Raw genomic sequence first — 18,077 nt, forward strand, 5'->3', positions numbered from 1 at the left:
TAGGATGCTTGTATCCCCATTCGTGTGTGCTGTTTATGCTGGATATAATGTTCTGTGCCTTCAAGACTGGCTCTGAAAAGGGAATGTTTTGTTTTGGCTCCTTATCAGCTGCTCCCCAACAGCCGGTGGGACATACAGACGGGGCAGTACATAATGCTGTTTCTGCTTTTTGCTGGGCTTTTGGCTTTGCTCTTGCTTCTGCTTGCTCTTGCTTCTGCTTGCTCTCGCTTCTTGCTTCTTCTCATTAGTTAGATTAGCTAAACAGTCCAAATTTCGTCCTGGACTGTTTCTCCTTTCCTGGTTTGGATCTACTCGAACCTGCTCTGGACCTGGGAACACCAAGAGTTTGCACCCTGTGGATGCAGCAGCTGCCCCAGTGCTGGAGAGGGACTGATACCAGAGCGACCACACCGAAGAGAGACTTTCTGAATTTGTCATCTTTTCCAGAGCAGTGAAACAGTGGTGTCACCTGGTATTGTTCATTTTGTGTGCTGGGGGGTGCTGTGCCTCTTAAACAAACAGGTTCTTTCCACTTCTCTCCGAGGAATCCTTCCCAAACCGGTTGGGGGGAGGGGCCGTGTGGGTTTGCTTTCTGGAGGGGCCCCCCTTTGGGGATTCTCTCCCAAATTTGCCCTAAACCAGGACATTAGCTGATTCTCACTTGAGATCTATCCATGCTAGAGCACTGCAGGAAAACTTTTTAAAGGGTCATTAACTAGGACCTGCTTGGAATGCAAGGGTAGAAACTCTTTCCCTACCTGATGGGCTGCAGGCTGGCAACTGCTGCTCTGAAGATGTGCAGCTGCTCCTCTCTGGAGAGGCCATGGAAGGGTTGTGATGGTCTTTGGGAACCAGAGGAACGATGAGCTCAGGGTGGCATTTAAGCTCCATGGGAACAAGTAGAATGATGAACTCACGGTGGAGATGAAATTTGCCTGTGCCTGGTTCCTCCAATGAAACCCCAAGAAGTCCAGGTGAGGCTAACCTGTTCTTGGGAGAAGCTAGGAAAACCTCAGAGTTCTGAGAACCTGTACTTAGCCTGGAAGGGCCTGGAGGCAGCTCTAGATCCTGAGGTGAGGCAGCACTGAGGTGCTGGTAGGAGAGCACTGTGTAGCAGTGAGGGAAGGAAAAAGGAAGCAAAGGGAAGGCTGGGTCACTATGTGTCTTTGGGTGTGTTTCCCTTGGCAGCAACTGTACTTCTGTCAGGGAAAACAAAAGTTCCCTGAATTGTTAAAACTGAAAATCACAGACAAAGACTCTCTAGCTAGTCAAAGTTAGAAAGTGGTATGTTCATTATGCCGGCGGGTGGCACAGGGGAGGGTCATTCCCAAAATGCGTGACCGCTGACCAGGCTCGGCACAGCATGGGATGGCACAGCAGGGTATGGCAGGACAGGGAAGGGCAAGGCTGGCAGGGCAGGGCAGGGCACTGGGAGCAGTGACGGGCTCTGTCCCCACACTGCATCCCGTGCCTGGGTCACCTTTGGTGACAGAGAGGAAGGACATTGCTCTGTCTTGGCTGGGGAAAGGATGAAAAGGGGGGCTTAGAAAACATTCATTTGGTCTCCTTTTCAGCAGACTAGCTGGTTTTATCTCACCATGTCTTCCTGTCTTTTGCAGAGTTGGCACATTCCTCATGATTTGGAGTCAACTACAGCAGCAGGAAGGGGCAGCAATTTTGTCAGCATTGATATCAAAGCTGAAGTGCTGCCCCATGGATGGATGTTGCTTTATTCAAGGGATTTCTGGCCTAGAGTTGTAGCGAACTCACGCTGGTGTCTTCCCAAACAGTGTTGCCTTTTTCTTTCTTCAGGAATCACCTCTTCTTTTTCCTCCCCCCATCCGGGGAGAGTTGCATGCAAATGCCTCCTGCAGCCAACTCTTGTCACTGTAGACTGACAAAGGAGATTTTGCAATGGAGAGAGACTGCCTAGAGCTGCCGTGGAGCTGAAGGGGGAAGCTTTGTCCCTTGGTCTTGAGGTCTTGTTGGGGGGCTGCTTGTGCTCTGCAGGATGGACACCAGATGTTTATCCAAGCCTTGCAGGTTCATTGCTGAGCTTCCTGACACACCACAGAGACTTTGGGGTTGTCCTATTGGCAAACATATTTCAGTCTGGGGACTTTTGGAAATGCTTCAATTATTCTTTTTTTGCCTTTCTGCAGAAATATTGTCATCACCTATCACTTCCAGATAGGTCCTACACGTGGGGAATTCTTTTTGCTGCTCTCCCAGATCAGGCCAATTCCCAGGGCTCCTTCCCAAAGGGAGGTGTAGCCCATGGCTCCACTCTCCAGCTGGAACAGAAGGAAGCACAGAGGCTGCTCTTGCGGGAGAGGAGCTTCTCTTTCCTGCCTGCTTTCCCTTTGGGACTGGTGGGTGTGTGCTCATTTGATAAAGGCAGGTTCAAACTCTGAAGCAGTTGTGTTTCAAACTACTCCCTCCTCAAGCTCTTCTGTGGGTATCATTGGACAAAAGGCTTCTTGGTGGGAGCTCCCCGTGGGCAGGTTAAGAAAGGAGGTTGATATTTCAGGGTTGTGACTGCTGAAAGCAGTTGATCTCCCGAGGTGTCCAGAGCTGGGAGTGGCTCCTTTTCTCACCAGCCTGCAGAAAAGGAAGCTGCAAAGCGGGAATTTCATTTGTGGAGATGGCCCCCAAGGGTGTTTGCCTAGAGATGGGCTGGCAGAGAGGCAGGTCTCATGCTAAACTTGCTGTGTGTTTGTTTTGCTGGTGGGGAGGGTCAGAGATGCAGGCACAGACACCAGCTGAAGGAATAGTGCAATTTACTGTAATGCAAAAGTGCAAAAAAGGGTCAGGAAAGAATAAGCTAAGCAATGCACCTCAGTATCATTACAAAAGGTTGCCTCTGGTGATTAAGAAGGATACATCACCAGGTACCCCAATCCTTTCCCCTTCATCCAGGGCGGCCCATCAGCTGGGGAAGCTGTCCCAGCCAAGCCCTGCAGAGCCACGGCCGGGAACCGGGAAATCCTGCGGTGCCTCCACCTTTGCCGGCCTCGAGGGGCAATGTGCTGTGAGAGTAGCCCAGCTTTGATAGTGCTGGACGAGCAATGTGCCAGAGCTTCTGCTGGGGGACAGCTGGTTTCATTCTCCTCTTGGTTTTCTCCCTGAGCCTGCCCAGGGCTCAAGGAGGAACCCAGGCCAGGTGTGGCCTTGTCCATTTTCCTAATGCTGAAAGGTGAAGATGTGTTTCACAAGAGAATGGATGCATTGATCCTTTTGATAGTAATACTTGGTTAAGGAGCAGATCCATAGAACATTTGGTTGGAGAGGTCATCTGTAGAGCAGCTTTGGCTCAAGTCCTGTTGTTGAGGCTTCAGTCAGGGTCTGTTGTTCAAGCCTTAGTCCTTCAGTATTTGGTGGTGCAAATCAATGCTGTGGAGAGCTGGAAACAAACAAGTCTGTCTTTAGCACATTTGAGACAGGGAACAGGATTAGCCCTGCAAGGCCAGGCTAGGGCCAAGAGCAGAAGGTCAGCACCTTGCACATGCCCACTGGCAGCCCTCCAGAGCAAGAAGCCACTCCTGCCCAGGGGCTGAGGTGCCCAAAGCTGCCTCCCCACTGTGCAGCTCTGCAGAGCCCGCGGAGTGCAGGGTCCTGGGCAGCCAGGGCAGCCCGGCTGCCTTGGAGCACAAGGAGTGTCCCAGAGAGAAGCTGCTGCCCTTTGCTTTGGAACTGTTCCTCAGAGTCTTGTCATTAATCCACAGTGTCTGATATATTTTACTTTCCTCCTCCAGTCTCAACACAGCTTTTTGAGAAAATTGACTGATGCAGCTTCTGCTGCATGTGGTGCTTTTGTCTGCAGGTGAGGGCAGGTGATTTGAAACAAGGACAGAGTCCACTGTAAACATCCCAGCTTTGCCAAGTCAAGAAAATCATTCAGAATTGGGCTACCGCTGCTGAGCAGGTTTCCTAGTTTTTGTAAAGCTACGACCTTAAGAAACCAAACAGATTTTCCTCCAGGAGGATACCAGCAGTAGCATGATGCCAATTTTTCCCACCTCTTTTCTATCTTTCTGTTTCTTTTCTGTGTCTTTCCCCCCCTCAGTACAACTAAAAAAAGAAAACTTTGTAACCATGTCATTTTTTAACTTCCTTGCATTTCATAGCTTTACTATAGTGTACCTGCTTATTACTTGCTTAAAGCAGCCTTTTTGCTCGCATTAAGCCTTGCTGTATTACAACACAGAAATTTTAATGTTGTGCCGGTCCAGTCAGTTCAAAGGGCATGTCATGTCTGATAGCAATTACAAGTCATTGATCCAAGAAGTCTTGCCTCTTCCAAGGCCTTAGTTCAAAACCTTCCTCCATGTCAACAACTTCATCCTCCATCTCTGTGAGATTTTGAGAACTCTCTGTGAATCCATTTCCTACCTCTCTCTCTTGTGTGATAAAAACTTCTTTGACAATTTTGTCCATCATTTGTTGCACACACTGAACTATGCATGGTTTTACTACTAGTATCATGACCAAAACACCCAGTACATAGAGACCCATTTTACAAAGTTCCCTTAGCCAAACTGCAAAGCTCCATCCTTGGATGAAATCATCTAACCATGACCCACCATCTTCTTGAATTTGAGCTGTCAAATCTTTCAGCTTTTGTATGCTTTTGGGGATGGATTCAGGGTGATCAGACAGATTCATGGAACACAATCCTTCACATTCCTCACAACCATGTTCTTGTGCCAGTAAAAGAAAATCAGTTGCTGCTCTGTTCTGTAAGGTTGCATGTCTGTCAGCACTAACATCAGTCATCATGTCACTAATTGCAACGGAACTATCACTGTCTTCTTTATTCAGCCAACACCCCAATTGGTACAATGGTTTCAATGCCTCACCTGAGGCAAGTTGATGTAGAAATAAAGTTGATGTAACTCGTTTTGCAGGGCCCTTGGGTCCGAAATTGCTCAGACAGTTTTCTTTATAATGATGAGCAAATCTTTTTTCTCCTTGTTTTCTCTTGATGGCTTTTTTAACAATAGGGCATATCACAGTGAATTGTCTGATGCTACATGGGCCACCTTTAATTTCTGAGGGAATGCCCTCCCAGGCTCTATCTGCACAAATGAGCCATATCCTTTTGGTCATTGTTGTCGGGTCTCATTTAGGTCATCTACTCGTCAGCATTTTCACCCTCAGGGGGCACTGGGGTAGTACAATTGCACCACAAACTGGAGTTTCTGTACTCAGCATGATGGGGAGTAACATTTAACTGTGGATCTCCCTGGTACTCAAATGCAGCACAAAATTCCATTACTTGTAAACCAAGAATTCCAATTCTCGAGTTCAGAAGGTGCTTTTAGAAGATCAGGGGCCCAAAGATGCCAGCTGGTTATGGAACTGGTCTCGCTGGCAGCCTCACACCAATATTTGTCACGATTGGGTATTGGCCACTCCTTGGCTGGCAATGGCACACCGACCAAACAGATCGCAAAGGGTTTGTCTGGGCTCAAATTGGTCTAACATACGGTGTCTGAGCTTGCTGACTTGGCTAAAGCAAGGCAAACATTCCTTTTGGGTTGATCTACAGGCATATCTGCACTGCAAAACGAGTGGAAAAAGGACGTCCAGGAGAGGAAAGAGAGCATCCAACTCGTGGCAGGAGATTTTAAACCCTTAGGGAAAGGGGGGCAGCAGAAAGGAACTACCCTAGTCTAACATACATAAATCACCACACTGTAGTTTTCTGCATTAATTGCTGAACTTGTTGCAAACAAAATCCTAAAATCTCCCCAAACACAGCCATACAGTCCCAAATGTGGGAACGCATGTGACCGCAATATGGGAGAAAAACCACACAACTCCCCTGTGTACCCAAGCACCAGGTGTCACAGGGAATAACAACCTGTGAAACTAGAAAGTCCACACACACAAGCTCACTGGGAAATGATTATCTCTTTATTAGGAGATAGAGTGCTCACTTTTCTCAACACAACACACACCATACACCACAGCAGCATCCATCCACATCATCTTCCTCAAACATTCACACACTCAAAACAGTACCACAACAACAACAGACAGTAAAAACTGCAGCAATAAAACAGGATTTGCTCATCACCCCCAGAATTGCTAGCAGGTCCTTATTGACACAGCAAATCCTTTCTGCTGGCAGCCAGACCCAAACCCAACCTCTGCAGGCGTATGTCATGCACAGGACATCTCTGTCTGACTTATGAACAGCCCTTCCCCTGCGTACGCCTGACGGGTTACTTTATACACAGTTACACAGACCCTTTCTCCACAGTCCCAGCAGTCTGGTCTGTCCCCCACGAGGAAGAGCCGGGAGCAGAGGTCCCTCCAGGAAAGGAATGTCCTGGCAGCGCCCATGGACATCCACAGCCCGGTTGTTGTCGCTGGAGCAGAGAAGCGTTCCTGCCGCGGTCACCAAATGAAGTGTGGAATAGAACTCGCCACTAGTTAAAGGTAGAAGGTGGTATGTTTATTACAGCGCCAGGCACACGAGGAGTCGTTTCCTAAAGACATGTGCGAAGAATCACTGGTTCCAGCTCTCTACTTATCTAAGACAGTCTTACATGTTCATATAATTCCCAAAAGGCCTAATGCATATTCATTAGCTAACACCGCCTTCCCCCACTTTGTATTGAAATGTATTTTAATTGAGTCCAAAGTTCCTTCACGTTTGTGCAGTCTATCACTTCAAAGGGGTTGTTGGGTTTTAAAGTGGGGAATGGTCTCCTTCTGATGAAGGCCAAGACGTCTTCCTCGATTTGACCTCTCAACTTATGACCTTTGTGAAGGCTTTCAGACCCCCTGGCTATATGTGAAGTTTCGGGGCCCAGGTGCAGGCGACCGTCCTCTTCTTTGTCACAAAGAAATCCACATCCTATCCTGTTTCTTTAAACATAGTAAAGACAGGCAAAGTGATATTTTACTCTCACCTTAATAACTTTATCTACAAAAATTAACTATCCCTTATTATTTCTACTCTTTGGACTGTTTCTTCCTAAAATTTTAACTCTACCAGTTCTTTAAATCCTCGATTCATTGACCTTTTCTCACGTGCCGGCCATGTGTGAGCTGATGCTGTAACTGGGAAAATTCCATTCCTGAGCAGGAGATAAAAGGCCTGGTTCTTGGCTGGAAGGGTGAGGAGGATGAGATGCACACCGTTTTGATCCAGGGGATGTCCTGAAAGTGCATTGCCTACCTGCGCCTGCTGCCGAGCACCACGCTCCATCTCCTTCTCCTGCTCAGCAGATTTTTAGGAATCCAGGGGTTGGTATGTATATTTGTAACTGCAACAAATGGAATAAATTTCCCTTGCAAGCCCAGTTTTGTGCATGAGTCTCCTCTTGAACTGTGACAATGACCACCAGGGATCAGAATAAGAGTACAGGAAACTCTTATTCTCATGTCAGTAAATTCTGAGCAGTGATTTAAGTATCAATAAGTATCAATAAGTCAATAGGTATCAATCAGTAAATCAAATAATTTGGGGAAATATTTAGCCTGTGTGTTTCAGCAAAGTAATTAACATGTCTTAGTTCCATAGATACAAACTAGTAAGTGAGATTGCTGGGTGTGCAGGTGTTAGGGAAGGGATTCCCCACACACCCAGCGCTGAAATCAAGTATTGCCTCCTCTCTAACCCTGAGCTGGCAGCAGGGATTGGGCCCCTCCTTGGTTAGGTTCATTTTGAAGATTTCTGTTGAGCAGGTAAGAAAGGTCAAAATGAAATCTTTTCCAGCTGTTTCCCTCTGCTTTTACCTGTTTGAGGATTAAAATTCTGTGCTGCAGGTGTCCTGGGTGTGTGCAGAGCAGTGCAGCCCCACAAACCCCTTGGTTTCCCCACCAGTTGTCCTGCCTTGTTCCCAGGTGTGCCCAGCTCTGGCAGGAGAAAGAGCCCGCAGCGCAGTGGGCGCCGTGTCCTGCCCAGCTGGGGCTCTCTGGCACAGAGCAGCAGCAGCAGCGCCAGCACCATTCAACCCGCTCCTGCCTTGGCTTCCCCCGGGACACAGAAGCCTCTGGAAATCGGCACCGCCAGTGGCCTTCCCAGCCTGGAGATGTGCAAAGAATACAGAAAACATAGTAAAGAAAAAAAAAAGCAAAACCCAAATGGAACCAGCAAAGATCTTGGGCGCGAAGACATAGATGCAGAGGGTCTTCTCAGCCCTGTTTCTGTGTATTTCTGGAAACCAGAGGAATCCTGCTTGAGCCTCTAGGGAGATGGGTTTGGGAGGTTGGGAGGTGAAAGTTCATGTCTTCTTTTCTCTTTGGGGCAGCTCCTGTTCCTAACATCAGCTGAGCCTCTGTCCAGCCTGATGCCTCTGATTGTTGCAGCAAAACAATTCATGGCAGACAGAAGACACTGACACTTGCAGAGATGTGCCTTTTTCCAGTGCCAGCTTTGTGTGGGAGTCAGAAGAAAAACTCCAGGAAGCATAACTCCATTGGAAGATTGCCTTCCTTTTCATTCTGTAAATAAGCTCTACATCCACTTCTGAATTGTCAGTTGTTTTTCAGGATGGGAAGTTCTCTTTGATGACTGTTTTTAATGTGTTTGGAAGTGGATAAGGCTCTCCTTCATTCCCAAACTCCAGACCAAAGTGCCTTTGGAATATTGCCCACTGGGCAGTTTTTGCCCAGCCATGGTACTTGTGGATGTAAGAAAGCAAGGGCAATGGTATTTGCAGACAAAACCCAACAAAGCTTGGCTCAGCGAAAACATCCCTGGGAGATACAGGCTTCCAGCTGTTCCTAGAAATAAGAGTTCCAGCCAAATGTTTCTGTAGTACTAAGTGCAATCTCCTTACCAAGGATCAGAGCCTTGCTCAACTGAAAAAGCAGAAAGATCAGTGAGGAGTTCCCAAAGGCCCATCACATAATTTTATTTTGCTCATCTTATGGAAGTTTGCAACTAAATGTGTGTTTGCAATTGAGGTAATGAGAGGGGAAAAAAAATTAAAAAGAGCTTATGACAGGGCTATGACATTCCACAAGAGGAATCACTGGTGTGTGCATTTCATGGACCTCTCTCAATCCTATAAAAGTACTGCAGCCCTGATTTCAAATAGGCCAGGATGAAACAACTTGGAGAGACAAGAGACTAAAATGGCTTCTGGGGTGTTTTTTAAGAGTGAGGAAAACTAGCCAAACGGTGTTGTTTTGTGACATTTTTAAATATACTAGCTCAAAATTACCAGCTACAATAAATCAAGAGTTAAAGAAGATGTATTTTCATATATGAAAAATTAGAAACACAAAAATGTGAAGATATGAATGTGTGTTTTCATAAAAAGCATGAAATTATAGACAAAAAAAACATGCCCTGAACTACAATACAAAGGCAGGTAGAAGTGTACTTGAATTAGCTCGTTTTACATTGCTGGAATTTTTTCCTTGTGAAGAGGAGCTCTAGGGTATTGCTGAAGAAAGGTGACACAACCAGGACAGGGCAGCGTGCCGTGCTCCGTGCAGATGGCTGCCAGGGGCTGCCCGAAGAGTGCCCTGCTGCAGGCAGAGCCCTCCTGGCCTGGGGCCCAGGAGCAAAGGGCCAGGGCAGCCACCTCCTCCTGGTCCTGACCCTGCCACCGGTCCCTGCTGCTGCTGCTGCTGAGGGAAAGAGACTCTCCCAAGGCCCCAGTAATGAATGCACCCCTGGGGATGCCAGTGAAGGAAACCATGTGTCCTGTAATGCCTGTATGACCAGAGTCACCAAACACCAACCACGAAAACAATGGCTCTCACCCACTGAGATATGGACTGTGTGTACCCTTCTTCCAAATACCATTTTTTCTCCAATACAATAGATTCAGTTTCAAAATCATTCCCTTCCCCCATTGAAAAAGTGTATCATTGGAATCCTGACGAACTGCACCTCTGAGATCTCCCCGGACGTGAACTGGTGAACTCCATCAGCTGGACACCAAAAACCCTTCGCCGTTCCACATTTGGTAGCTATATACCCTTTCCTTTTTCCTCCCTTTTTCCTTATCTTTCCCTTTTCACGATCCTCACCCAACGCATTTTTGCTGTGGTTGTTTCAATAAAGTCCATTTGTTTTGAATATTGCTGCAAACCCCCTTGTACCTTGTCGGTACTTTGTACACTCTGAGATCGCGAACCATCACGAAACCTGTCTGCAAGAACGGATCGTGACAGAACCCCAGAGCATGGAGCCCTTTCCAGGCAGGGCTCTGTCTGCTGAAGAGGCAGAGGGAGTCCAGCAGGGATCAGACACAAACCAGCAGGGGACCGCGAGCCCCTGGGGTGGCAGTGAGCAACCTCAGGCACTGGTCACTGCTGGTGGCGTTTTCTATTGAACTATCTCCAAGGACTTTTGTTGTGCTGTGTATTTCTAAGTGTCTTCCCTCTTGGCTTTTTTTGCTTGTCTGCTGCACCTTTATTTCTCACAATTTTCCTACCCTTTAAGCAGAAGTCCCTGCCCAGAACTGGCTATAAAATATGAACAAAGCAGCTGGGAACAGCAATGTGTGGAATCCCGTGGCTCAGAATTTCTTATGCCAGAGCCCTGCCTGTGCCTTATGCTTGTCAACACCTTCTTCTCTGTGCAAAAGCAGGTTATTAGTGGAATTTTATTGCCTAAGAGCTCCTGTGACACAAATGTTGCGCTGGGATTCTTATGAGTGTATCCATTAAGGTCATTGCTGCCAAACAGAAAGTAAGGCCAGGGTAGCAGATCAGCTGGGAGCTGGTCACTCCCTGCAAAGGGCTCATGAATGATGTGGGAACACCACGTTCCAGGATGGGCGAGAAGGGTAAATGTGCTCAAGGCTCAGCAGGTGAGGTTTGGGTTCACTTAGAGAGCAGTCAGGGGTGGTGAGCACTGGAAGATGCAGCTGCAGTCCCCATCCATGTCCCTTTCAGTGGTGGCTTTAGGGTGTCTGCAGCCTGGATCCAGAGTGCCCTGGGGGCTCCTGTGGCTGGCTTTGCACTCAGGCTGAGGATGGCCAGGAGCCGCTGAGGCCGGCAGTGGGGACCAGGGCTGGGGCTTGTGGCCTGGCAGGTGTGGTGGCTCTGGGGGCTGTGACATGCCAGGGCATGGGTCACTGTCACGGTCCTCCGGAGCCCCAGCTAGCCCTGTGATGTAAATTTATTAGGAGAGGCGAGAGGAAGGAACATAGAAGACAACTGCAAAAGGGGAACCGAAGTGAAATGAACCCCCAGCACCCCTGTGCACAGGTTTTCAAAATCTTTCAAAACAGGGGGTGGACACCATATAATAACCAAGAAGTGACTCTCAGGGTGTGGTTTCGAGGGCTACTACAAATCAGAACAAGGGGAGAAAAGAGAGTTAGGATAGGGATTGGATCTTAGGGTGAGGGACAGGGAACTTTCTGGAACAAAGGGTAGGGTTTGGGCTGATGGATGGGGCAAAGGGGCCGGGTTGTCTTGACAGAAAGGGAAAAGTCTGGCAAGGAGGGAGGGGATTCCTTCAGGGCCAGCTGGGTAAGAAGACATAACACAGGGGAGAAACTAACTGAAATAACTCAGGGAACACTTGAACATAGCACAAGATAGTAGAACATTCAACTCAATAAACTAACCCAGAGCAGAAAGCTGCCAGGGTGAGCAGAACATGCTCAGAGCATTACAGTTCAGAGAATGATACTGCCCCTGAAGTGCAAAAACCTTGAAAGAATAATCTGTGTAGATCCTTGTACAAATTTTGTCTTCTAGAATGTGCCCGTTTTTGTACTCTGTAGATGAATTATCTGGGTTTTATAGAATACATGGGGTTTTTTCTTAGGCTTTTGGGGAGAACTCTCAAGTTTATTTAATTTGCATTTTTTATCCAGCATTTTTACAGATTTATTTTTTTGATTTTTCTTTTGTAAATGCTTAGGGAACAAATACACAAGCATTTTTTATTCCTTTGGGATATTGTGATTAATGTTCTTAGAAAGAAAACCTTGTTGAACAAGCGTGGAAACACAGAGATAGCAAAAATAGCATAAAAGTCTTTGAGAACAGGGCGTGTGATAAGTACTGGAGAACTGAGTAATTCCTCCAAGGATGGAATTAGCAAGATATATTACTTAGAACACATGCCAAAATACTTCCTTAAATCAAGGGAAATGTGACCTGTAGCCATACAAAGTACAGCCAAAGCAAATGAAAAACCTTTGGAAAAGAGGGAATTTTGCCAGTGACATCAATCTGTTGGGATAACTGAGGGAGTCCTATTGTCCTTGCACTGTATTCCTCAATATTTGCAGTGTCTTTTATCCCAATTTCTGTGAAGTGAATAAGCAGCTGTAGTTGTTCACCATTAACTTAAGCTCTTAGGGGAATTACCAAGCACCATAAATGTTTTTTTTGTAGCTGAGCAGGACCTGAGTTTCCCAAATCTTCTACAAAGCAGAAGGGACCCACACAGTTATTGTGCTGATGTTAATGAAGGGTTTGATGAAAGCAGGTGAATGAGAGCATTGCATTATAAAACTTCCACATTCAAGAAAACAGGAGTGCACTAAGAACAAAACATATGAGGCTAGCATAACATCAGAACAGGATAAAATGAAATTGCTAGACAGGAAGTGATGCATCAGAAATTAAGTGTATCATTTCTGATACATCTGCCTGCACTGGCAAGCTAAAACAGACAAAGAAGGGCAGAGATAGAAAGGTAGGAAGATTTTAAAATTGCACTGTGCAGAAGAGACACACGAACCACCAGGGTAAACACAGCTGAGAGATTCAGCTTGGAGTTGGATTAGGGGGGAATCCATTCACTTAAGGTTTCTGGTGCACAGGAGTGCAAAGACTGAGGAAGAAAGGGGAAAGGTTTAATTTCTGAAAGCCATTTAGATTGATGGAAGCATTGTCTAGAGATCTAAAAAGCTGAAACCTCAGAGAATCTGAACCTAAAACATTCCCAAATGGATTGATAAGGTATTATGGGCACATCTCTGCTGCTTTCAGAGTCAATAAAATTGACAATGAGTGTCTGGAAAAAAGGAATGGCAACCCAGATTTTATCTCCATTACTTTAAGAAAACCTTAATAAGGCACTTCAGGAACTGAACGCTAACATTCTACCCCTGCTCTATTTACTTTTCATTTGAATACAGGCTGGTAGAAGGAGAGATTTGGCTTTAATTTCTCCTCAAGTTACCTGTTGCACTTTTAGGTTAGGAGTTCATTTAAAATTCAGCTAATCACTCTCTCTATCCATGAATATTCCACTAGTGAACTGACATATAGAAACATCCTTTTTCCCTCGGTACGTTCCTAATGAACAAGACACCTGCATAAATCACACAGAAAATCACCAAAATTGCTGAAATTAACTCTCAATTCCATGATATATACACTTCTGAAGTTGCTGCAGGTGAGGTTTGGGTTCACCCAGAGGGCAGTCAGGGGTGGTGAGCACTGGAAGATGCAGCTGCAGTCCCCATCCATGTCCCTTTCAGTGGTGGCTTTAGGGTGTCTGCAGCCTGGATCCAGAGCGCCCTGGGGGCTCCTGTGGCTGGCTTTGCACTCAGGCTGAGGATGGCCAGGAGCCGCTGAGGCCGGCAGTGGGGACCAGGGCTGGGGCTTGTGGCCTGGCAGGTGTGGCTCTGGGGGCTGTGACACGCCAGGGCATGGGTCACACTGGGAGCTGTGAGCAGGGGCACGGCCAGCTTGGCAGCTGAGTGACATGGTTCTGCTGGTTGTGACATCACAGAGGACAGGTCACACTGGCATCTGTGTCCAGGAGCAGCACCGGGCAGTTGGATTCTGGCAGCCAGCGAGTGCACATGCAGGGGGAAAGCTGGGCTGGATGGGGGCTGGGAAGCGTGCCCTGGGGGTTTAAAGCCAGAGTGAGAGATGGGACCCTCAGGGCTGGGGGAAGTGGGGCTTGGGGCTCTAAGCATAGCAGATGCCCAGAGAGGCTCTGGGGACATTGCAGGTGTTGCCAGCCCCCTGCTCCCTCCCAGCCAGACATGCTGAGCCCCCTTTCTCCCACCAGGCCATGTCTCCAACACTGGCCTTCATCCTGGCTCTGCTATGCACCCCCAGTGGGTGGAAAGTGGATGTGAAAATTGACAAGGATGCGGTCAGGCGGATGCGGGAGCATGAGGAATTTCTGCATCAGGAGATGACTCGGCTTCTGCAGGAGGTGGAGGACAACAATTCCATCATGGAAAGCCTGTTCCATTCTGCACAGCAGCTGCTGTGGCTGCCTTGGCTCACCATATCTGGGCAGAAGGCAAATTCAGAAAGTGAAAAGAGTGAAGCTAAATGGATGCAAGAGCGCAAGGAGTATCTGCTTCAGGAAATGACTCGGCTCCTGCAGGAGATTGATGGCAACAATTCCATCATGCAAAGCCTGTTCCTTCCTGCACGGCAGCTGCCGTGGCTGCTTTTGCTCACCAAGGCTGTTCTGCTCTCTCTCGCCTTCTGGCTGGTGAGGAAATGCACTGTGGCTCTGCCAGCTGCAGGATGCAGGAAAGATCAAGCAGCAGATGGAACGTTTTCAAGGAGACATTCAGCAGCAAGGAGAAGGTCAGTGAGCATGAGAAGGACAAGGGTGCAGACTGGGTGGCAGCATTTTGGCTGTGCCCAGCCCATCACCAGTGGGCACATCCAGGATAAGGCTGGAGTGGGCTGTCTGCAACCTTGGGAATGTCCCCTCCTTGCTGTGGGGGTCACACTGGATGCTCCTTAAAGGTCACTCCCAAGCCCAGCTGTTCTGTGATTCTGTGGTTCTGCTGCAGGGTCTGTCCAGCACGAAGGTGCTGCAGGAGTTGGTGGATGAGCTCCTCGGTTTCTGCTGAGTGCTCTTCTGGAGGAGCTTCATGCCAGAGCTGCACCCAGCTGCAGGGACGGACACCAGCCTGCAGCCTGCGGCGTCCAGGAGAACAGCAGCACCTCCCACACGCTGGTCATCCTGTGGCCACCCCCATACTTGGACATGGAGAAAGTCACCCGCTGGGTGCAGACGTTGGTGCCGTCGGCCTGGCTGCTCCTGCCGCAGTCGCGCCACTGCCGGCTCACGGCGCTGCCCTGCGGCAAGTCCTGCAGCTTCCGGCTGAGCGGCGCCTCTGGCCTACGCTGCAGCATCGAGATGGCTCTGGCCGTGCAGCAAGGCAGCTCAGGTGCCTGCCCGGGCCTTGCGTAGGCAGCAGCCGGCTCTGCCAGCAGCACCGTGTGGGCCAGAGAGCTGCTGCCTCTCAGACTCACTGCCATGACGGCACTGCTGCTGAGGGGACAGCATTGCCACCAAAAAGGAGTTGAGGAAGGTGAAGAGAACCATTCCTCAGGGGACATTTTTTGTTTTGTGTTAGGATCCTTTAGTTCCTTTGTTACGAAATCTGAAAGATGTAGCTAGACAGTATTAATTGTAAAACCTCCCAAGGCAGAGCTAGGAAGGTTAACATGATTTCAAATACGCAGAAGTTTTTGGATGAGAAAAATTATACATCTGTAGGAGTTTTCCTACACCACTTTTTTTTTCATTAAATATATAAAATGAAGTTCTTTGACTCATATTTGGTCTCCCAACATGTTACTTGGGATGAGACTACAGACAAGTCACAAACATTAGTAAATTGTCAATAGAAGCAACTCTGGTGGCAGTTCAAAATTTCATTGGTTCTCCCACAGCTCCATCTCAACTCTAGGAAGGTTTCTATAAAAAGGAATACCATTACCATTATTAAAAGGAAGGAAAAGCCTCTTGGATCTATGCCAAAGGTGACAGAGCCTAAGTGGAAAATGATCTCGATTTAAAACTGCTGGCAGCTGCCCCGCACCCAGACTGGTTCTTCTGATCCTCAGCAGGCAGGTGGCGTCGTTCCTAGGAAAACAACACAAACTTCCTGGGCAAAACCAAGCTGTGGTTTGGTTGCCATTACCCTGTGTTGGTATAAAGCAGTTAATAGCCCTGTTTTTTGCATTCATAATGTCTCTTGGGATGAAGGCTTGCATGCATTTCTGGTCCCTAGGTTTTCTTGAGATCTTAATACCTCTTTGGTCCCTAAGTTTTGGGTTTTTTTTAATCCAAAAATAGCTCTAGTATTGTCCCTAATCTGTAGTTTTTACAGCAGAAGAGCAGTGACCAAAATAGCTATCCTGTTGGGCTTGTTGGTAATGACTTGTAAGAAGTTTATAAAGGTGCTAAGGTCTGTTCCAGGTATGAATGGTTCATGGCTATGGGTATGCACCCAGTTTGATAGAGGAGGAGCAGGGGATGAGGCTTTTCAGCCTTTGCTTTCCTCCTTCTCCTCTAAATCTCTTACCTCCCTATTAGAATGTTCAGTTTTCCCTGAATGTTAAAAATACCATCTTTCTAGTATTTAATCTAGTAAGCTTCCTCTATACAGTCTGCAGCTTCTCTAGAATAGAGGCTAAGATTTCTAAACGGGCTAATGAGACCCTTGACCCAAGAATAAACCCAGACGTGGAAAATCCTGAGTGGTGTGGGAAATGGGAAGATATGAGCCAAATCCTGCAGTCTCTAACCCTATAGTCTGAGACTTTCCACACAGACAAATTCAGAATGCAGCTGAGGTGGGGAAACACCTGAAAGAGAAGTACCATGATGACCCTAAAGAGAAAAAGATCATTGCAGTGACCTGGGCCCTGGCATATGTCTATCGTACACTGCTAAATAGAGTAGGGCAGCAGACAGAGGCAGGAGGGCAGGGAGATAAATCAGCAGCTATCCCAGTCACTGAGGCTGCAGCCAACACCCCAAGCCCAAGGCCAGCAGCTAAACCAGATAGTGAGCCTAAGCCGGCAGCTAAACCAGACAATAAACCTCAATGAATGGCTGTTGCTACTAACACTGAAAGTGGAAAGTGCACAGACAAGACCAATTGACCAGTGAATGATGATGATGATGATGATGATGATGATGATGATGATGATGATGATGATGATGAAGGAGAAGGACCCTCAATGCTTCCTGACATAAAATCAGTAGTGAAAGCAATAGGCACAAAATCAGAAGCCAATATTGAGCCTTTTTCCCTTAAGGACCTCCCTCGCCTAGGGAAGGATTACACTGGAAGACCTGATGAATCCAAACTGCCAGATGTGATGATGATGATGATGATGATGATGATGATGATGATGATGATGATGGCATGTCCAAACCCCCTGAACAAAACTCCAAGACATATGTCCAAGAATAGAAGGATAACCAGGCTTAGAAAGGCCCTGCCTCTAGCCAAGCCCCATGTATTTTGGGCATAGATTACCTCCAAATTGGGTATTTCCAAGACCAAAAGGATTCAGGTGGGCATTTGAGATAGTGGCTGTAGTGACAGAGGGCATCCAGCAACTGAACACCTTTCCTAGACTGACTGAGAATCCATGTGCAGTAGGACTTCTGAAGGGAGAAGAGCAACAGGTACCAATTGCCACTTCCACAGTGCATGGCCAACAGTATAGTACCACTCAAGATGCTGTGATTCCCATCCATAAAATAATCCACAAGCCAGAGTGCCAAGGGTTGCTCAGCAAAACCCACTCACCCTTCAACAGCCCCATCTGGCCTGTGCATAAACCTAAAAAAAATGGAGATGGACAGTGGAGTACCGTGCACTGAATGAAGTGACTCCACCACTGAGCGCTGCCGTGCCAGACATATTAGAGCTCCAGTATGAGCTGGAGTCCAAGGCAGCAAAGTGGTACACCACTGTTGACATTGCCAATGCACATTCTCCATTCCTCTAACAGCAGAATGCAGGCCTCAGTTTGCTTTCCCGTGGAGGGGAGTGCAGTATACCTAAAACCAACTGCCCCAGGAGTAAAAGCACAGTCCCACCATCTGCCATGGACTGATGCAGACTGCACTAGAAAAAGGTGAGGTTCCAAAACACCTACAATCTATTGATGACATCATTCTGTGGAGGAACACAGCTGCAGAAGTGTTTGAGAAAGGAAAGAAAATCATCCAAATGCTCCTGGCAGCTGGTTTCGCCATCAAAAAGAGCAAAGTAAAGGCACCAACTTGTGAGATTCAGTTCCTAAAAGTAAAGTGGCAAGATAACGTCAAATTCCTTCAGATGTCATCAACAAAATCACAGCTATGTCTCTATCGCCAGCCGGGGGGCAATGTACAAATCACAAACGGG

This window comes from Fringilla coelebs, assembly GCF_963513975.1.
Source record: "Fringilla coelebs genome assembly, chromosome: Z".
Lineage (NCBI taxonomy): Eukaryota > Metazoa > Chordata > Aves > Passeriformes > Fringillidae > Fringilla > Fringilla coelebs.